At 35.4% G+C, this 20,897-nt stretch overlaps 1 protein-coding gene and 1 non-coding gene across 2 annotated transcripts in view; one reads left to right on the forward strand and one right to left on the reverse strand.

The window, feature by feature from the left end:
* LOC145284012 (uncharacterized) overlaps nucleotides 1-20,897 on the forward strand; it is a gene marked incomplete at its 3' end in the record, with an annotated part of 1,050,937 nt that overhangs the window by 857,675 nt on the left and 172,365 nt on the right.
* LOC145284172 (U2 spliceosomal RNA) lies at nucleotides 587-775 on the reverse strand. The gene has a single exon (XR_013868802.1). It is a non-coding gene; the product is annotated as a U2 spliceosomal RNA (small nuclear RNA).

The raw sequence follows: 20,897 nt of genomic DNA on the forward strand, positions 1-20,897 counted from the left end.
CTTAAAAACAAATTAAAAACAACTTAATAACAAATTAAAAACAACTTAATAACAAATTAAAAACAACTTAATAACAACTTAAAAAAATTAATAACAACTTAAAAACAAATTAATAACAACTTAAAAACAACTTAAAAACAACTTAATAACCACTATAAACAACTTATAAACAACTTAAAAACAACTTAAAAACAAATTAATAACAACTAATAAACAACTTAAAAACACGTTAAATAAACGTTAAACATTCAATGTTAAAAGTATAGATTAAATAAAAACATCTTTTTTAAGGAATTCCGCCAATGGCTTGATGTTTTTCTTGGTTTCTCATGCTTGAATTTAGAATAGATTTTTCATTGCATTTCTGTAAAAAACAAGGCCGATAGCCATTAGTCGCATGCTCTTGTGTAATGAATGAATGCGTGAATGCAGGATTGACATGAAATTCTTAAAGATAAATTAAAATGACCGAAAAATTGGGCTGAAATGACTTAAATAAATAAAAAGTAAATTACTTAGAATGACTTTAATGAACTTAAGGATGAATTGAATGACCTTAAGAATGACTTGAATGCTTAAAAAATAACTGGAATCCTTCAAAAACAACTTGAATGGCTTTTAGACTGACTGGTTGTAAAGTGGGTGATCATTTTACATTAAATTAATAGAGAAAAGTGATCCCCCACTTTATATCACAAAGTTACAAACATAAGTACAGCATGTAGTAAGAACAGATACTACACTTTGATCTTGGCCAAAAGGCCAAGAAAAGGGTATTTATTTGCTCCCCCACCGAGCAAATTAGGCATAAGGCTGATTTTTAATGTGAGGAGTGAAGGGGAAATGGGGACCAACTCCCCGGGGAGCAGGATAGTGGCAATTGGTATGAAGGGTTGCCCCTACATTGACCAACGTCTTATATGTGGGGCTACCCCCACATATGCTAGCAGTATCTGCCGGAACAGATACTACACTTTGAGATATTAAATCCTTTATTCATGTTAAAAATACATTGAAAATCAACAATGAACAAAAAACTTAGGCACATGGCCAACTCAGAAGGGGGTATTGTGGGGGTCGTTGGTCATTCTTGTCACTCCAGAACTAAACAAAATCAAAAGTTTCTCCCAGCTAGTATCTTCTTTCACCATAATACCGCATTCACGCTTTCATACTGGGGGACGTCCTATCTAACTCCCTATTTTTAAAACATTTTTTATTGACGTGTAAAAATAATAACAAAAAAAGATAACAATAGAAATGGTACAATAATTCATTTGTGTCGAGGGTGGGGGGAAAAAAAAACAAAAAAAACTTTGATCTTGGCCGAAAGGGTAAGAAAAAGTTAAAAAGCTAAGAACAGCATCTATTAACTATAGACCTTTGATCTTAACCAAAAAGTCCAAGCACAAAATGTTACGGACAGACCGACCGACTTATAGAGTCGCTTGCACGCGACTAAAAATTGTAAATCTGTTTCAAATAGCATGCAAATTTAATTGAGGCATCATAAGATTGTCTACACTTGTTCTCCTACTTATTTAATACTATAATTGAAGGGTAGGAAGAGTTGTCTGCCCTTCCCACGTTTGTCAAAGTCAAGTAAATATCTGACGAAGAGATCTTTCTCGAAATATTATATTACATGGACATACCACCAGACCGACTTTCCCAGGTAACCACTGTGCAAATATAAATATACTGCGTATATGAAATATGAATATGTACACATGTATTTATAAGTTGTATTAATAAATTTCTCACCTGCTTCAGCTTGTGTCTTTCCGTTACTTCTGCATTGTACCGCCTTCTACAATTCCATTTAAATATAAAGTAATGATTTCAAATATAAAAAAATAGATGAGTTGAGTGCCATCATCTATGATCGAAAACGAAACCAAAATTTATGAAAAAATCTTGGCAAAATTATTTATTACAAGAAATGAAAGAACACAACGATTATTAAACGACAGCCACTCGAAAGAAAAAAGATATAAGCGTGACACACAAAGTAACGCACACACGCTATCGTGTTAATATATAGATAATAATCTCTATATAAATAAAATGAACTCATTTTTTCCCGTCTGATTTTGACATTAATAGGATTAAAAATCAAGATATTTCATGCAAATATAATATGCACAAACGGCAGAACAATATCTGAGGTGTGTTATAGGCTTATTATTTCTCAAATTCCTCGATAATCATAGATTTCTATACTTTTTCTGCTGAGAAGTCACGGCCAAAATCGGTTAAGATCAATGGAAGTGGTAAAATATTTTCTCTCTAATAAATTCCTCCTCCCCCTGCCACCACTTAACACCGTTTGGGGATCGTTCACAAGGAACAGTTGAGAAGAGAACACCGGTTTGGCTTCGTAGTTCTTTCATGTGAAGTTATTTAAAATCACTAAACTAAGCTGCAGTGCTCTGTGGCGTAGTGGTTAGCGTGCTGGACAATTCACATTATATTTTCACGTTCGCGCCGACCTACCGTAGTCGTTTTTTTTTTTTGTTTTTTTTCCTAAACAACTGGAATGGACTTTTCTTGGTGGCCGAACTGTTAACGTTGCAGATGTTTTTTTTGTTTTTTTTTCACACTTTATTTTCCTACTTTTACTCATGACTCCGGGTTTGATCCTTCCTACTTACCTACCATAACATTTTTTAAACCCCCCCCCCGTCCCGGAAACAAACACTCGGGCAACGCCGGGTACCCCCGCTAGTAATAATAATAAATTCGAATTAATTAATTAACATGAATCTAATTAACTTTTACGTTAGATTTAAACATAAGTTTAAATTAATAAAAATGTTAGTAATTAATTTTTAATTCATTAAACATCTTTAACTTTTCTTTCTACTACATTTTTTTAGTACGCAAATTTTTTTCTCTTTCACATATGATTCTGTGTTTGTGTTTTGTCAGTGGAAGGAAGCTGAGCTGAACTGCTAAACTGTTTCAATCATATTAGTAATTAAGAATCATTTTTATTTTCAACCTTTGATTTTATTAGCTTCTCTCTCCGCCACCTCCATCTTTTATTATCTATGCAGAATTTTGTTTTTACAGATAGAAACTTAGAAATCAAAGAACTGACACCAAAATGTGATCTCATGTAGAGTCGAGAAAATCATCAAATCAACTAATTCATCTACAGTTAACTAGCTGGATGTCCGGCGTTGCCCGGCAATACAATACACTTAAACATATTTTAATTCATGCAAATTACGTATGCATTATTATAGAATCAGTCCTCTACTAATTATAATATACTAGCCTGGGTGCCCGGCGTTGCCCGGGTGTTTGGAGGTGTGTGTTCGGCAAAAAAAAGTGTTTGTAGGCAGGCAGGCTCGAACCTGTAACACGAAGGCGGAAAAGAAAGCGAAGGAAAATTTGACGTCTTACCGCTACTCCATGATGTGACTGGAAGTTTGGAGCGTCAAAATTAGGCAACGTCAATCCAACCAATACGATGACTTGCAAAAATGTCTTGCAAAAAGTCAATCTCTCCTTATAGAAAAGTGCTCAGTTAAGGGTGAAGGAACTAATGTTTTTAGGCAATTTTTTCGATATTTGTCGTTCGAGACGTCGAGCTTCAAAATGATACTGATCTTGTGAAAATCTGTCGCCTCTGTCGAAAGTTGTAGGCATACATATACACATACATACATTTAAACAAACAGGTGAGATTAATATTATAGATTACGAGGAATAATTTGTAGACTAATTCGCAAAGAAAAAAAAGAAATAATAATGATAATATCGTTCATCAAATACCCTTCCACACCCTCTCTCTCTCCCTTTCTCTCTCTCCCTTACACACCGGCTCTCTCACACACACACACACACACACGCACAAAGTGACTTTTCTATAATAGTAAAGATTCTTATATATATATATATATATATATATATATATATATATATATATATGAGAGAGGGAATAAATGACAAAAAGTTATATTCCAAAATTCATGATGTTGACCATCTTATAATTTATTCCTTTAATTCAGTTGACATATACAATTCTTGACAGTATCTGTTTCGTAGCACAAAATCAATCACTTAATTATTATATCAATCGGTGAATCTATTATGCCCTAACTCATCAACAACAGATACTGTCAAGAATTGTATAAGTCAACTGAATTAAAGGAATAAATTATAAGATGGTCAACATCATGAATTTTGGAATATGAGTTTTTGTCATTTATTCTCTATATTGCTTTGTAATTACATTGAGCTTCTTAAATAAGGATTGATATATATTATAAGAAAATATATTTCTACAGTAATATATATATATATATATAAATAAATAAATAAATATATATATATATATATATATAGTTTAATCATGAGTAGGGCTGTGACAACAGCATATTATTTTCATTGTTTTGACTCTTAAGTATATATCCGTTAATATCTTATAGGTTTTTATATAGACTGATGTGGTTCTCGGTAGATTTAGTGTGTCTAACTGTATCGGATATATACTGGTGAGTCAAAAGAATGAAAAGAATACTCTGTTGTCACAGCCGTAATCATGGCAGTATGTGTATATGATTGAAAGTGTATTAAAACTATTAAATTAGACTTTGATCTTACAGCGCAGTGAATGTCGAAATCAAAACTGGTACAACTAAAGTCTTCTTTTCGTTGTAGGTCTTTTTGAATCCTATGTCGGTCTTAGCATACAATTTAAATTTAATCAGTATATGTAACGAGTAGCTTCTTGTACTGTCACCCCCCCCCAAAAAAAAATCTTTCAGCAAAATCTTGATAAAGCCAAGTACTTCAGCTAGTATTTATTAGAACTATATTCTCATGAAATATTTTATCTCGATTTTCTAATCATGGGAAGACTGATTGTCTGACTTTGGAAGGAATGACGTTTTTTGTTTTTTTTTTCGAACTTGAATATCAACAAGGGATAAATATCAATTTTTCTTCTTTCTAGAACGAGACAAGAATATAATAGTTTTGACCTGCCATAAAATAAGAATGTGATCGATATATCAATACTCCAAACAGTTCTAAGAATAGTAAGTCATTGATAAAATAGCATTGCAAAATAACAGAAACTCTCGATCATGTATATATATATATATACATATATATATATATATATATATATATATATATATATGTATATAAAAGTGAAATTGTCTCTGTGTCTGTCTGTCTGTGTGTACATTTCCCTACCAAACTACTCTGTTATCTCTCGATCATATATATATATATATATATATATATATATATATATATATATATATATATATATATATATATATATAAAAGTGAACGTGTCTGTCTGTCTGTGTACATTTCCCTACGCAATAACTCTGTCAATTTTTAGTCTATAGACTCGAAATTTGAAATACCGGGTACTGAGATTTGGGAAAATCGATGTGACGGGTGTCAGCCAGAAATTTGGCTGTTAAGGGGTCAAATTTCAACGATTTGACCTTTAAGAACTCTACCAAACTCCTCCGACAATTTTGGGTCTAGGCACTTGAAATTTTAGATATAGGTTCCTTGAACCTGGATCTAATTTAATAAAGTGATTTGAGCCCGAAACTATAAATTTTAAGGGGTCATAATAGGGGTCAAATTAAAAAAAAATTTACTCTTTTTTTTTTTTTGCTCAGCATACACCTCCAAACACCCGGGCAACGCCGGGCTGAAATGCTAGTATGTATATAAAAGTGAAATTGTCTGTGTGTGTGTGTACATTTCCCTACCAAACTACTCTGTCAATTTTACATGTACAGATTCGAGATTTGAAATAAAGGGTATTGAGATTTGGGAAAATCTTTTTAATCGGTTTTCGGCCAGAAACTTGGCATTCAACGATTTGACCTTTGAAAACTCCATCAAACGCCTCCGCCCAATTTTGGGTCTAAATGATTGAAATTTTAGATGTAGGTTATTTGGACATGGATCAAACATTTTAATTTGATTTGAGCCCAAAACAATAAATGTAAAGGGGTCATAATAGGGGTCAAAGTTAAAAAAAAATTTAACCTCTACGATCTCTACCAAATTACTCAGCCAATTTCTGGTCTAAACATTTGAAATTTTATAGAAAGTGTATTCAGATATAGGGCAAGCTTTTTAATCGGTTTTTGGCCGAAAATATGGCTGCCAAGTGGTCAAAGTTCAAAAGATATGACCTTTGCGGTCTCTAGCAAACTAGTCAGCCAATTTTGGGCCTAATCATTTGAAATTTTACATAAAGAATATTCAGACATGCAGCAAGGTTTTTAATCAGTTTTTGGACGAAAATTTTCTGCCAATAGGTCAATGTTGAAAGCTTTGACTTTTGCAGACTCTACCAAACTCCTCCGCCAATTTTTGGTCTAAACACTTGAAATTTTAGATGCAGGTTACCTGGACATGAGTCAAACTTTTTAATATATATGTATATACTTATGCACATAAAGTTATGAACAGTACATATGGCTCGAGCAAAGCCGGGCTGAACTGCTAGTATTATATATATTTACTCGTATATATATATATATATATATATATATATATATATATATATATATATATATACGAGAAAACAGTTAAAACATGTTAAAAACACTTTGAAATGAGTTAAAAACATATTTAATCTGAAAAGGAAACACTAGATAAGTGGATAGTCCTTAATCCGCAGAGTTTTGAAGAAATACTTTCCTTCTCATCAGAGGGTGCGAATTAGCAAAATGCGGGATCGGATTTTGCATGCAAAAGTATTTGATGAAACAACATTTTATATATATATATATATATATATATATATATATATATATATATAATGGAAATTTCTATGACGGCACAGTACATACAGCACCTAACCTTCCCAAATGGTCACCCATCTGGTACTGGCTAGGCTCAACGTTGCTTAACTTCAGTGATCTGGCTAGAACTGGTGTGTCAATATGATTGTGCCGTATATATATATATATATAAAATCCTACATAATTCTCTGAATTTATGTAGAGAGAAATGTGCATGATTAGGTCTGCATAAAATAAATGTATATGGTCTGATGATTACTGGAGACCTAAAAACGCCAACTTGTATAGAAATTTGGCTGTGTATCTGTATTTTCTATCCTCAGCATAAATCTGATCAATGCAGAGAATTGGATATAAAGGCTGACCAATTGCAACACAGCTTCGTCATTTAGATCAGCCGAACGTTGCAGTGTTCTCTGTTGGAGAGACCACTTACGCCCTCTCGGCAACCACCCAGTTGTCCTTAAAGACCCCTCCCACACCAATGCCGCAATAATTATGTGTCCAACTCCCACACTGACATCAAACTGTGCACTTATTGTCTCTATAGACACACGACGGACCTTATCCATGAAATTCTTTATTTGGCCAGTATACAGTTTCAAATCCAGAATGAAACATTTCAACTGTGGAAGTGGAGAATGCAAATGAAGATGCTGAAGAATGACCAAGTTCCTGGAATATGTAGCTTCACAGCTTCACAAACCTGGAAATGTTGATTTATTCGTGCGATTCCTGAATAAAACCACATGCAGATCTGAGAAATGTCCTGCCATGAAGATTAATGGCTGACGAATGTCCTTCTTTTCTTGAAAAAAAAAAAGGAAGAAGAAGAATCTCATTTACATTAATCAGAAATTCTTATTTTTCCTGATCTTTTTTTTTTTTTTTTTTTTTTTTTTTTACAAAGGCATCACCACATTATCAAGGCCCAGAAGCCACTCAAGGATAAGGGTTAAAGAGTGTACAGTAGAAATTGGTCAATATAGTAATCATTAGTAATGAAAATTTGGTAAATTTAATAACTTATATGGAACGGCTCATCAAGAACTTATTTACTTTAGACTTGAACACAACCATATTGTAGTCAGCCGGAAAGCAGGAAAACGCAATCAGAAGCTAGTGTTGCCAAATATAAGCTGGATTCGTACTCTGTTCCTCTAAATATATGGGAATGCCTTCGATAAGTTTCCAAACCTTTCTTTTTTTGTACAGGCATTTAAAATTGGTGTAGACTCTTGAAAATTCAAGATCTCATTGACACGATCACATGAGAGGACTTTCATGGGGCCTTCCAGAAGTTGTTGAAACGGTACAACAAGTGTATTGTAGCCGGAGGAGATTACTTTGAATGGGAGTTGAGTTTCATGTATGAAAAGTCTGAAAACCTATTGGAGGCATCTTGTATCAGCAGAATAAAAAACATGATGATTCATTTATTTATTTGCGGACTGTCATCCTCATCTTCATAGTTATTGCTTCACGACGTTTCGGCCAACTATTCCTCTTGCCTTCTTCAGGTGGTTAACCGTGATGGGATAGGAATGCTGGGTGATCTAGTTTTTCCTGATCTTACACAATCAGAAGCTGGATTCTCAGCTCCTCTAAATATATGGGAATGCCTTCGATAAGTTTCCAAACTTTTTTTTCGTACAGGCATTTAAAATTGGTGTAGACTCTTTAAAATTCAGTATGTTATTGCTTATACATCATCTGATCAATTTTTATGATTTCAGGTTCAAACGAACAGCTGCAGCAGGAATTCGAATACACCCTACTAAAGCCTGCTTGTCACAGCCGATGAATTTCAGAAATGCAATCTGGATGTGAAGACACTTTAGAAGAACGATTTGCAATAAAATTCTGTGATAAACTTGATTAAAAAATGCCACAAAAACGTATGGAATGCTTCAGACTGCTTTTAGACCATCTTTCATAGATCGAGCATCAGTTTTTGAGTGGCATAAAAGATTCAAGGAAAACGGAGCCTGTGATGGATGATGAGAGGTGTGGGAGGAATAAGGAAGTTAGAACACAAGAGTTGATTGGCCAAATAAAGAATTTCATGGATAAGGATCGTTGTGTGTCTATAGAGGCAATAAGTGCACAGTTTGATGTCAGTGTGGGAACTGTACACGCAATTATTCATCAGGAATTGAAAATGCAGAAGATTTGCGTGAAGTTTTTCCTCAAGGGTACTCAGAGGAGATCCATCATTATCACAGACTATTTGACTAAGATGAGCATCAAGACAATTCCTCACCCTCTCTGTAGTCCATACCTTGCTCCCTGTGACTTTTATTATTCCCTAAGCTCAAGGAAAACCTTGGAGGCTGTCGTTATGAGGCAATTGAGATGAAAGAGGTTGTGCCGAGGGTCATTGGCACGCTTACAGAAGAGGACTTTCATGGGATCTCCTCAGCACAAAGCAAGAACTAATTGTTAAAAAAAAGTTTTACATCCTACAAACGGAAGATTCAGTTTATAAACACGGCAAGTATTCGAACGTTCTGTTCGCGTGTATACAGAATTTTGCTATAGTCGCGATATTTTCGACTTCAATGAGTTGTCTTCAGGCGAATGATGAATTAAAAACGCGTTTAGTGAATTTAATGATTAAAATCGTTTAAAACACTTGAGCTGCCTTTTCCCCTCGTATTGAGCCTGAATGATTATCGGTTTGTTTATGTGAATGAATGGGGCTTCAATGATTGGGAGGCGCAGGTTACAATGTGAGACGGCTAAAATTACGGCATTTTCTATTAATATATTTCTAAATCAGAAATTATTGGAATGGTACAGCAAGGGCATTGCAGCCGGAGGAGATTACTTTGAATGAGAGTTTCGTGTATGAAAAAGTCTGAAAGTTTATTGAAGGCACCTTGATTAAAGAATATAATGATTCATTTATTTATTTGCGGACTCTTATCCTCATCTTCATAATTGTTGTTTCACGACATTTCGGCCAACTATTCCTCTGGCCTTCTTCAGGTGTTGTCTCATCACGTTTTGGCCAGCTAATTAAACTGTTATCTTCAGACAATGCTCAACTGGGACCATAGAGATTCAACGCCTTGATCCACTGCGCCAATTCAATTCCTCAAAACAAAATCAAAAACATTATTTTTTATTATTCACCGTTGTATGCAAGAAGTATAAAATAACTCATCACTTCTTTCGTATAACTTTTGCAAATTAGTTTGCGTTATTGAAATAGCTGTTTACCATTGATTTCTCGGTGGTAGTGGCCATTGGTCTTTGCTGGAATTTCGGTCACAATAAGCTTCCCCAAGATCCCAGTCCACTTCACACTCATTCGGTGGAGGTCTGGTAAGTGCTTTCTCTTCTTGGCCTTTCCATTCCTCTTGACCTTCATTACCTATTGGGTGTGGCACAAAAAAGGAAGGCAATAGCGGTTAACCTACAATTCTACAGTTTCAGTTTCTGTTTTATGCTTACATGCGGTGTTTTTGTTTTATCTCTGCAGTAGTTTCTATATGTCCGGATGGCGCCTGTGGATTATGTGTACTGGTCTCCACAATCAAGGGTTTTTCATTAATATTTCAGCTGTTTTCATTAATGTTATCCGTAGTATCTTCTCGGCCATCCTACTGATTCCAATCTCTCCCATTCTTTCTGAAAAGTTTTTTGAATTGTTCCAAGTACTCCTACGATTATTGGCGTTATCTTAACTTTTTATATCTTCCATATTCTTGTAAGCTCTCTGGTCCGCCCCCTTCTTCTTCTTCTTCTTCTTCTTCTTCTTCTGTGTATTGCCATCATACTATTATTTTTATTATTGATATTATTATTGTTATTCAGTACACTATTATTTATTATCATCTATATATATAAAAGGCAAAATGTGTGTGACCATTTCGTGTATGTCTTCAAAAGGCTTTTCTCGCACACGGTTCCGAGGTCGTTACGATCGCTTACAACTGTTTATATGGGTCCTAAATAATAATATGTACGATTTGGGAAAGCGTGTCGCATCTAGATTTATTTACGTCGACTTTTACAAAATTATTGCTATTTTGGCTTCTCGCGTGTTGATGAGGCTTTTTCGTATAAAAAGCGAAACTAATTCAAAGTTAACAACGAACAACGTTCTCGGCATTGCGCCGGGAAATGTCCAGAAGCAATCAGCTTTGATCAATGTTGTACATCAGACAATTGTTATTCAATCTGGACAATTGGGAGCTGGTTCCCCTCCCCCCAAAATCTGTTGGGGGAAAAAAACAAAAACAGTCAAACTTGGGTAAACAACTGCGTGACTTCTATTTGACCTTCTTAATTAGGTCAAATGGAAGCAGCAGAGTTAACTTTTATTGCGCACGCCTGTTTTTATAGTTTAATAAATAAATTCAAACCTGAGTATGTTGTATGTATGTCGCGGTGGGCTAATGGGTAACGTCGCCCGGTTTTTTTTCACACATTAATTTCCAACTCAAGGGTACGGGTTCGATTCTCGTACTTACCTCCCAAAACATTTTTTTATTTACCCCCCCCCCCGGAGTTTTGATTTACCTCAAGACACCCGGGCATCGCCGGGTACCCTCCGCTAGTTTTATATAAATCGAAGTAAAAATTATTTTGCTCTCTTGGTTAGGTACGCATTTCACTGTGTATACGACGTATATAAATTAGTAGCCAAAGGGAAAGTATGTTTGGATGACAATGTTGACGAGGTTGTTGAGAAGTTTTGTTACTGTGGAGAACATGGCGGAGCACGGAGCAGGTGCTAGTGTAATTGCAAGAGTTACAGATGGATCGAGTAAGTTCCGGGAGAGAAATAATACGAGAACGATATGACAGATGTGTAATACGGGTTTGAAAACCAGGTTTAGATCTGATAATCTCACACGAAGATTAAATCTTGCCAGTGTTGTTGGAAATGATCAGTATAAATATGTTTTTAACTGTGATCATGTCTTAATAATGTGAAAATTGTAAGAGTTGTCTCCCCTGGACCGTATGAAAGGTTAGTTCCCCTTCTTTTATACTTTATATAAAGTCTACAAACTTATTCAAGACACCTCGTAACTATTATTACAAATCAATAGACACTGGTTTAAAAAAAGCCTGATAGAAGAAGCGGTACATTGTATTAAAAATAATCTTTGGAATCCATACGCCACTTTCCCCATTTTTTGTTCCCAAACTCTTTTAATGATGATCGTGTTTTTCAACATCATTCAAATTATTCCAATTTCACGGCAAATAAAATGCACTGCAACCATTCATAAAGTTGGTGTTTTTTTAATTAGCATACACCTGCATATACAATATCTAAACTTAAAAACATTAAAAGAACTTTTTATTTGTAGATCACGTGGCCGCTTATATTATTTAAAAACAAATATCGAGTTATCTTTCTCTTCACCGCAACTTAGATGACGTCATAATAGACATGGCGGGTTTGTATTACTGCACACATAGATTCGAAAAAAGTTGTCAAAAAACAAAACTATAACAACTAAATGTTATCAAAGGTAAGATAAGTTACTTTTCTACCTAACTGAATAAGTTTTTAGTGTTTTTATTTAATCACTGAAATATCCTGATGGATTGGGACCATGCATAAGAAAGATTAACAAGATGTTGGTTTACATTACATTTAAACTTTTGTATATCAGTACAGCCAGAAAATTAGGTAGCAGAAAGGGAATTCCAAAGGCTAGCTGTTCAAGTGAAGAAACTATTAGAGTAGAAATCTTTCTGGCATTTAGAGACCTCAACAGTGAAGGGGTGTGAATTTGTTGGTAAACCGGTTTGTTGGGGATATGTACGTTGAGGGAGCACGTGCAATGAGTTCATCAGAGCACATTTCATTAAAATATTTGCAAAACAGGCACAGTAAAGCAACATTGTGTCGATGGGACAGGGGTTGGAGATTAGTTAACAAAGTGGGACCTATTAGATTGAAGATTCTTTTTTGCACCCTATCCAAGAGGGGGAGACTAGTGGTTGGTGCACCAGCCCAGATGTGGCAACAATACTCCATACATGAGTGAATGGTGGCCTTGTAGAGGTACAGGATACTCTCAGGTATGAGTAGTTTTCTAGCACGATAGACGGAACCCACCTTCTTTGCAGCAGCCTTTGCAATGTCCTCAATGCACTTGTTCTAGTTCATATTGCGTGAATTTGATTAAATTATTATCCCTAAAGTTTCAGTTTATTTAAAGTATTTTAAAGCGTTTTTACATAATATGTGCACAATATTTAATTTGAAAATTTAAATATTTCAGATTTGCATTACACACTAATTAAACAAGATTACCTGCATTTCAATTTCTTCCTAAGACTTAATTATCTTTTTGTTTTGTTTTTTTTATTTGGGATTCACCACTTATCAAGGCACGAAGACCACTTAAAGATAAGAGTTAATGACTGCACGGTGGTATTTTTGTAATTGTTAATGGTATAAATTAGGTAGAATTTAATTATTTATGGGAACAGGTTAACAGGAATTTGTTTACATTAGATTTGAAGGCTACTATGTTGTATCCGACCAGGAAGCATGCTAGTGGAACAATGTTCCAAAGGCAGGCAGTTCTGGGAAAGAATCTTTGTTCATGGAATCTGCGTTTACATTTAGACACAGATAGAGAGTGGGGAGAATCATATACAGTGGTTGTAGCTAGTTGGGTGTTTTTGTGAAAGTTTTGCAAAGAGGAACCATAGATTGGAGTTCTCACGAGAACTTGCCATGAAAATAGTGATAGAGCAGTGACAGGTTTGCAACGTCTCTTCTGTGGGAAAGAGGTTGCAGGGAAGAGAAAAGTGCATCATGTTGCAGACCAGGATATAAATACCCTAACTCGCTACAAGAAAAAATAATGAAACGAATTGAATGAAGGAAACAAAGAACTCAGATGCTGGAATAAAATAAACATGTCGTTTATTTTCTGTTGAGAAATGAAAGTCTTCGGTGTACACGTGTTCATTCAGCGGTTGACGACTACGCGCGTGGAAGGAAAGGGGGAATGCAATAGAGAAACGTGAAGTGGCAAGCCGTCTGTAGAAAGAAAGGGTTAAGCTCAGTAGAACGTCACGCACATGTCTGTGTCGATGGGCCAAAGTGAAGGAGAGATAGACTGAGAAAAGTCAATCCAGTTCATGGAGAGAGAAAGCGTATAAAGTGTGCTTGCGCTTGCCCCACATTACAGTAGCAGGGAAAGTGACGTTAGAACACGCGTCCGGTTCGTTGACTAAGCAGCTCGAACGCTAGTCCAGACGAAAAAGGGAAGTTAACAATCACCTACTAGATTTCGAAGCCAGTTTTGAACTCTATCAAGGCTGGAATAGAGCGCGTCGGCAACTCCTGCCCAGATGTGGCAACATTACTCCATTTTAGGATGTACCTGATATACAGGTAGAGGATTGCATCGGCAGGGAGATACTTACTGGAGCGGCAGTGTAATCCAACCATTTTTCCAGCGATCTTGGCAACAGATTTGATGTATGTGTTCCATTTCAAATCAGGAGAGAATGTTTGTCCCAGTAGCTTGTCAAAACATGGGGCTTCTCCAAGACAAGAGTTGAGGCCTTCTCTAGAATCATGTCATATAATGGAGTTTTACCAAAACTGGAATAATCTATATATCTATAAAAGTGAGAATCTGTGTATACGTGAGGACACGTCCCAGCCTATATATTCAAGGAATTTTTGATCTACAGACTTGAAATTTGGTATATAGAGTATTCAGACATGTGGAAAAATTTTAATCGGTTTTCATCTGTAAAAATTGGTACGTGGGAGACCACCAGATTTTTTTATCTGTTTTCAGGTATTTCATGACTGCGCATGTGCTATCATGAAATTTGACAGCTTCCTTATGTTAAGTATGAGTTGGTTTGAAAACACTATTTAAAAATCATGTCAAGCTGGTGTAATGGTTATCATACTTGACTTACTGTTTTGGTTTCGATCTCAGCGCGAGTATTTTTTTTAACTTACAAGAAGTGAACTGTTTAGAAAAAACTAATACTTGCATGCATATGTTTCAGTTTCTTTCTTTTTCTACTTTACTTCTTTTTTTTAAAGGAATTTAACATTACATTTAATACCTACATAATACAATAAGAATTCTGCATTAATTGAAATATAATATTTATGCGTATTGTTGCGGACCAGGATATAAATATCCTAACTCGCTACAAAAGAAAATAATGAAACGAATGGAAAGAAGGAAACAAAACTCAATTGCTGGATAAAATAAACATGTCGTTTATTTTCTGTCGAAAATAAAGGGTTTAGGTGGAACACGTGTTCATTCAGTCGTTGACGACTATGCGCGTGGAAAAGAAAGGAATGAAGTAGAGGAACGAGAAGTGGCAGTCCAGCATGTTGAAAGAGAAAGAGAGAGGGGGTTAACCTCAGTAAAGCCGCAGGCACATGGTGGTACTCGTCCACATGGAAATGTCTTCAGGCCAAGAGCTGTGGACGCGAACTTGTCTGGTTGATGAAGCAAAGCAAAAAGGGAAGAAAAAGGATGTTGAATGGTGTTGTTGACTTTTATACCGGGGTCAGTGTTCTGACTGCGCATGTCTGGATTTCCTTTCAGGGGAAATGACGTTTCCCATGTGTGTGTGTATGCACATGAATGTGAGTGTACATACGTGAACGTGGAAAATGGGGGGGGGCGTGAATTAAAAAAAACGTTTGTCTAAAATATTATATTCGGTTTAAAGAGCATAAAATTTCACATTGACCCTGAAAATATCGTAAAAATAGAATCAATAAAAAAATGTTGATAGATTTTTAAAGTTTAAAAATTGAAAAATACTGAACTCGTAAAATTCGATTAATTTCATTACTATTTTTTAAAAAAATATTTCTATTACTTTTAAAACAACTTTAATAGTTTATTTTGGAAAATTCCTACAAAAAATCTGATACAAGTACGTGTCTGTGCGTATATGCATGCGTACATCTAGGTGTGTGTGTATGTGAGAAAAAAACAAAAACATGTTCGAACAGTATTTTAAGATCGGGCAACACCGGGCGGTCTGCTGATACAATATATTAGATTCTGTGTAAGGAGAAATAAAAGCAGTCCGAAACTGTACTGTTTGAGGAATTCATTTTTCTTTTTCTGGAACGGATATTGTAGTATAAATATAATAGCAAAGTTCTTTATTGTTAAAAAAGAAAAGCTTCCTCGGAAATAATGATTTTTTTGTTTGTCATAAAAATATTTGGCGTTTCTGCATTACACAGATGGCGCCATTTTTTAATTATTATTTTTTTTTTTTGGTGCGTTTCGTTAAGCTGTCGCCAGGTGGCGCGTTTGTTAGAATGACAATTGTACTTTAATTCAAAAAATGTTTCGGGAGAGGAAAAAAAAAAAACTCCCCAAAAAACCCCCCAAAAAACAACAAGAAAACAAACAAAAAGACCCAATGTTGTTTTACTTCAAAAAATGTTTTATTAAAATTATATTTTCTCATGCGGACTTTTCAATTAATGTTTTTACAATTATATATTGATACATTTTTTTTACAATAAATGGTTTGGTTTTCAAATATTTTTGTGTTTAGAAAAAAACAAACTTGTTTGTGATTTATTTGCTGTGTCATTTGACCAAGAAGAAATTGGAGTTATCTCCCCTAACAATGGCGCCATGTATGTAATGCAGAAATGCCAAATCTAATATATAAACGGCCATATGTCTGTATGTCGGTCGTTCTGTCGGTTTGTCTCTCTCCATATTTTCAAACTCTATCTCCTCCGAAACTAAAAGTCATAGAGAATGGTTAGGGGCCTCAAATGATTGTATTTTTTACAGGCCGTTCTTTGATCAAAATGAGGTAAAAATTGAAAAAGTCGTTAAACATTTTGTTTATTTTTATTTTTAATTTCTAATCCGTTTATATACATATCACGTTGGTATAATGGTAACGTCACCAGCTTTGAATTCTACAGTTTCGGTTTCGATTCAGGCTGATGGCACCTAAATACCTTTTTTGTTACTGTTGAAATCACAACTCTATAATAATATATACGAAATGTGGACAAATTAAAAGATCATATTTAAGCGTATTTTACGCCCGAGCTACGCCCCCTACCCCTGCTAGTTAATATTTTTTAGTCGATAAGAAAATCAAAGGATTCTTTATTGGAATATCAAAAAGAATCCAAATAGAAATTAGTTGTTGTCGTTTTTATGTTGTCCATTGTCTTTCTTCTTTAAAGTGGTTTTATCTCCCATGCACCGTGAAATAACTGCGACAACAATGAAATCCCCCCCCCCCAAATATTGTATAATCCATTTCGATTTTTGTTCGTACTGATAATCAATTTTTACCCCCCCCCCTCTTTTTTATTTTTTAAATTGAAATTCAATGTAAATCTGATGGTCTCCAAACGCATTAAACTGAGAAAAGATTGACTATTTTTGTTTTAGTTAACCATCGTTATTTAAAAAGTTAGCATTCAACTGTCTGCGGTCAATATAAAACCTCTATTTCTTATGATTTGAGGACTCGAAAGACTAAATAGAAAATTAGTTTTGGGAAGCATAAACCTGATGAGAGATTATGACGTTATCATCAACTATGTAATTATGTAATTTGTAGATGGGGGGGGGCAGGATGGTCTGCTTGTGTTATAGACGATCCCGTCCCCTTTGTTAATTATATGAATGGATTGATAGTGTGATTGAAAAAACAAAAGGTCGGAAAATGATAACGGAAACACACCGGTATATATCAGCGAAAGAATTTTTCATGGCAGGTGCTCGTCTGAACTCCAATCCCTGGTCCCCCCTCGCCAATCTTTCACGAAAAACACCCGTCTAGCTGAATCCACTGTGAAAAATTTCCCCCACTCTATATCTGTGCCTAAATCAAAACGCGGATTCCATGAACAAAGCTTCTTTCTTAGAACTGCACGCCTGTGGAACTCTGTTCCATCTGCCTGCTTCCCTCTGGACTACAACTTGGATGTCTTCAAGTCTAATGTTAACAAATTCCTAATGAACCGCCACCTTAAGTAAACACTCCATCAAATCTCCACACTAACGTAATGTACTTGCAATAACCCTTATCCCTGAGTGGCTTCCGGGCCTTGATAAGTGGTGATCACTGTGTAAAAAAAAAAAAAAAAAAAAAATGCAGTGTGTGTGTTAGCTAACGAATGATCCTATTCGAATAAAAGTTGTCTCTAGATGGGTGACACTAGAGATTTGCTGACTTGTATTGAACTTGTGATAGATGAGAAATTAATGTGCGAGATACACAGGCACATGAAAGTTGTTAGCTGATATGAGCCAACAAACACTAAAAAACAAGTGTGTAACGTAGTTGTTACATGCCAACACTTGGGACCGATACGTTCTATGCAGACAGTCACAAGGAAAACAAAGACAAAAGAATCCGGCTCAACAGATATTTATTTACAGGTACTTCCAGAATAATGCTTTGTCTCTAGTTCAAGTCAAGAAATGATTTACAGCTGAGGGGTTAGAAGGTAGATCCAATGGAAAACTAAAATTTAGTCAATTTGTTACATGGGTTTTGGGGTTTATTTGATGATAAATATTCGAGCGAGTAGACGCAGGAATTGGTGGTCGTCCGAAAATCAAAATGGCGGATAAGCCAAACAAGCAATGCTAATATTCTCCACCCTCTTGATATCTCTCTTGTATCTCTCTTTTTTCTCTCTCTATTTCTCTCGGTATATATGCAGATTTATTTACACGAGAAATATCAAGAACATGGATAGAAAGAATAAGAGTTCGTTGAGAATGAGAGTTCGTTACTTGAGATTGATAGCTGCGAGAGGCTGGCGGGCTGGTCAGGGCTGCTGTTGGTGGCATCGGCCACCAACAGGAGCGACTCTTCGTTATATGTTGACTGCTCGAGAGTTCAGCGGAAAAGAGGGAGAAATATGAGAAACAGGAAGTCACGTGGCTGTGTCGCGCTTCGATTATCAGAATTAAAGGGCGACAATCGAGTTAGCCTGGGAATTTCCATTCCCACAAATTTATATTTTGTTTTATATAACTAGGGCTATGACAACAGCATATTCTTATTGTTTTGATTTTCGAGTATATATCCGACACACTTAGACAACCGAGAACCACATCATTCTATATAAAAGCATATAAGATATCAATGGATACACACTTGAGGGTCAAAACAATGTCCACATCATTTTTATACTGACATGTTTTGTCTTTTTTACTTATTTATAACTAGTGGGGTGGGGGGGCTTTGTCTAGGCGTAAAATACGCTTAAATATGATATTTTAATTTGTCCACATTTCGTATATACTATTATTAGGGCTATTACAACAATATCCTTTTCATTGTTTTGACTCTCGAGTATATATCTAACATAGTCAGACACAGTTAATCAACCAAGAACCACATCACTCTATATAAAAGCATATAAGATATCAACAGATACACAATCGAGAGCCAAAACAATGAAAAGAATATGCTGTTGTCATAGCCCTATATCATACTGAGCCAAGCCGAGTATTTATTATTGGTTACTCACTAGGCGTAGTCACACAGGCCATCATCAAAGATTTCCCTTTAAGAACAACTTGTAATGTTCTCTGGAGTGACAACAAGTCTCCCCAGATTTTCAGTACTCTCCACCTCTTTTGATAACCATTCCTGATTTTGTTTTTAAATAGGCTTCACCACTTATCAAGGCAAAAAGGCCACTCGAGGATAAGGGTTAAAGAGTGTACAGTAGAAATCGGTCAATATAGTTATCATTAGTAATGGAAATTCGGTAAATTTGTTGATTTAATATTTCAGCAGTTTTTATTACTGTTGTCCATTGTATCTTATCAGCCGCCCCTCTAAATCCAATCTCTCTTATTCACTTTTCACATTTTTTTTGGTAGTGTTCCTAGTGCTCCTACTATTAATGGTGTTATCCTGATTTTTTTTTTTTTATCTTCCATATTCCTTTGAGCTCTCTTATCAGTTCATTGTATTCGTTTCTTTTCTCCATCTTCTTGATCTTCACCCTGTGGTCTGCTGGAACGGCAAAATCTACAATTTGACAGGTCTTTTCCTTCTTGTTAATTAGTATGATATCCAGTTTGTGACTTTCATTTTCAAGTACTGTTGCCAGATTTTGCTTGTACCATTTGTCTGGGTGTTCAAGATTCAGTTGTTGGCATAATACCTAGTGCACTATCTTCCCCACTTGATCGTATCTATTCTTATATTCTTGCTTGGTCTGCAATTTTTGTTCAGTTGTTTCACTGGATCTATCCCACAATGCTTTCATCTGTTTCCAATAACCGTGTTCTTTGGGAGTAGTTTCTGTAATAGCATTTCGTTACTCATCTATTCTCTTTCATTGCTCATTTATTTCTTTGTGTTTTTGGTTTTTGATGCTTAGTTTGATTGCTCTGTATTTCATTGGTAGTTTTTTTTTTCTTTCCAGTCTCTCTCAAGTGTTTAGAAATCATTGTATATGTTACATCTAATTCAGAAGCAATTTCTTGAAAAGCTGTATTTGGATTGGCTTTTGATTGATCGTTGTCAACATCTGATGGCTGACCATTATGCTCATCATCTTCAAGACTTTCATCACCGCCACAAAATTTCTTAAACCACCATTGTGCTGTGTATTCAGTAGTGATTCCTGGGCCAAACGCTTCATTGATATCTCGAGCTATTTCAGCAGCTTCTTGGCCTAGCTTGAAATAAGAAAATTGTGAAAATTTGTTTTTTTTTGTTTATCTTGTATTCAATATTCTGAAAGACGACAATTGTCATAAAACGATTGTAATTTAAACGATTAGATAGAGCGGAAAAATGCTCTTTAAAATTATATATAAAATAAAGGTATTTTGGCACCTGAAATTAGAGGGCATACTTACCTGCTCATTGTCTGCGATATTCTTGTAGATGAAATTAGAAGGGGAGCCAACATTCACAGGATGACGACCGGGTGGCCATGCTGGCCACTGAGGGAGCACCTACCGATCATGACACCCAGATCTTCTTCTTCTTCTTCTTCTTCTTCTTCTTCTTCTTCTTCTCCTCACTAGTTCTCGCACAAGTCATAATCAGAGATTGCTCACTGACAATAAGCAGCAGTCTTCCCTAGAGTCTGGG

This window comes from Euprymna scolopes, chromosome 8, assembly GCF_053919585.1.
Source record: "Euprymna scolopes isolate OS-2025 chromosome 8, ASM5391958v1, whole genome shotgun sequence".
Classification (NCBI taxonomy): Eukaryota; Metazoa; Mollusca; class Cephalopoda; order Sepiida; family Sepiolidae; genus Euprymna; species Euprymna scolopes.